Genomic DNA, 2,386 nt, shown 5'->3' with positions numbered 1-2,386 from the left:
CTGCATCTACCTAAGCGGGCGCATTAATCCGCTGAACTATTTGGCCAGCCTGGTATCTGTCTTTTCTAGGAATTGTTATAGAGCAAAACCACAGGGTGAGGAGGATCCATGGCAAATCGCAAGGTGGGTATGACGTGGGACAAAACTAGGGTCAACCAAAAAGACTACAAGCACAGTTGCTCAGCTAAGTTTGATTAAATCAGGATCAAATGGGGAAGCGAGTCCTGCGGGGGGATGTGAAACAGAACAGGGGCTTTTCCTGGAGGGGTGGGTCAGTGGCTCTTGCTGGCTTTCCCAAGGTGATTTATACCTGCTTAGAATCTTAATCACTGCTGTGTGTCTTCAGGGGAAGCACATGGGTGCGTTTCGCTTGAGGTCTGGCCCTAGTGGGGTATCTGGGTCTCCCCCACGGTTGCAAGGTATCTTGTCTTCCGCACTGGCTCTTTCGAGGGCCCAGCCCTGTCTGACGGCCTAGGGTATCCTTGTCTAATTTAGCTGTCTGTAATGCTCCTGCCTCAGCCTTCTGAGTACTGGGATTACAGGCGTGTGACACCACCCAATACTTTTAAAAGAACATATTGAGGGCCAGGGGGATAGCTCAGCAGCACAAGTGTCTGCTTGGCAAGCTCAAGGTTCTGAGTTCAGTTCTCGATACACACAAAAAAAGGGGGGCCATGAGATAGCTCAGTAGAGTAAGTGCTTGCCTGGCAAGCACAAGGGCATGAATTCAATCCCTGGTTCCACCAAAAAATAAAAAAAAATTAAAAAAAAATCAGTGTTGAATTCTTTCTTTGTAGGACAATTTGAGAAACAGGGATCTGTAGGAAGGTCTCTCCCTGTGTGTTCAAAGCCAGCGCGGTGCTGTACGGCTCACACTGGCTGTGCGCGCACGCTGAGGCAAGCACGCTTGCACCTTCTTTAGTCTTTTTTAATTTTTTTAGAGAAAGATGAAGTTGAAGTCTCCTGATCTTTCTTACAAGAAACGGGAGTTTTGGTGAGATGCTTCAGGCTCCAAGGAGGGACCGAGGTGACAGGTGAAGCTTAGGTGGTATGCTTCTGAGACCTGTGGGGTGCCGAGCCCACATGCGAGGGGGCAGACAGAGGGCCTCAGAATCAGCTCCAGCCTGCTGGATTCAGATGCTCACAGCAGGCTGACTGGTGTTTTCTTCTCTATTAGAATCTTTGTTCTTTTGTTGTGAGAAAGGAGTGAGGTGAACACCCTACTCCAGACAAGAATTGTAAGCATCACCGGGGCTGACGGATTCATCCAATTTTTGAGGAAAACAGTCTTTTGATTTGTACTTTCGTTCCCTTGTTACTTCAATGTAGACTTAGATTTTCTTTTGTCTTTTTCTTACTCATGCATCTCTATGTTTGCTTTATTTTTCAGATTTAGATGCTAAAGTGACTTCTGTTTTGGTAAACTTTCCAGGGTGAATCAACCTTGGTGATAAGTTAATTTGGTCTTTGTTCCACTGATCAACACTTTTCTTCATTTTTTGGTGTGTGCGTGTGTACTACTGGGTCTACCTCTAATTCTTCCCAGTCAAAAGCCTACACTGCCAAATAATAGATTTGAAAGTCATTCAAGGTATTGCATTAACCACGAGGATTAGAATCTTCCTTTTTATGGCATCATGGGGAGAGAGCTCTAGGTAAGTCACAGCAGTAGACCTCGCTTCCCCCAAATAGCAATTGATGTCCGTGTATCTATTTTTTAAATTTAATTTATTTATTTATGTGGAATTGGGGATTGCATCTCCCCAGCCCAGATGTCTGTGTATCTTGATGAACAGAAAGCATTTGGTTTTCTTTTGGGAATGATTCTTTCTGTCAGGAAGGTCCATTTCCTGAAGAGGAATTTGGGGTACACCCTTCTTTACACATGAGCTCCTGGGGCCAACATCATGATTGGCCTACGTTCCTGATGGACACACTCTCTGCCTCTGGCCAGTAGCTGCTGTTTGCTGGGAAGTCAATTTTTCTTTCATTCCCTATAACCGACATGTAAGCTGTAGGATGATATCTTGGGTTTCTCTCCCTTTGGGTTTTTCATTTGCTGAAGCCAAGCCTAACATTCTGTTGTTGCCTTGGTAATTTTTCAGCAGTGTAGAAGTGTTGATAATTACTTTGCATGGTGCACATATAAAGCGCCTGTGTTTGCCTGGCTCTGCCAAGTTTTTATTTCTCTTCTCTTTCATTTGGTTCTTTATGGCTTCAAGACTATCTTGAAAAGGCTTCTCTTGGCACCTTTCCTTGGACATCTTCTGCCTGGTCATTTTTAAATTTTATTTTATTTATTTATTTATTTATTTGTGTGTGTGTGTGTGTGTGTGTGTGTGTGGCCAGCTCAGCCCACCAGGGGGCGGGGCTGGCTGGCATGTGG

The 2,386-nt window shown here is 44.9% G+C and overlaps 1 pseudogene; it reads right to left on the bottom strand.

Annotated features, from left to right (window-relative positions):
• Nucleotides 1-205: 205 nt before the first annotated feature.
• Nucleotides 206-2,264, bottom strand: LOC101559660 (annotated as a pseudogene).
• Nucleotides 2,265-2,386: the final 122 nt, after the last annotated feature.

Source organism: Octodon degus, unplaced genomic scaffold (genome assembly GCF_000260255.1).
Source record: "Octodon degus isolate 3935 unplaced genomic scaffold, OctDeg1.0 scaffold00223, whole genome shotgun sequence".
Lineage (NCBI taxonomy): Eukaryota > Metazoa > Chordata > Mammalia > Rodentia > Octodontidae > Octodon > Octodon degus.
This window is presented reverse-complemented; position numbering and strand designations above follow the sequence as displayed.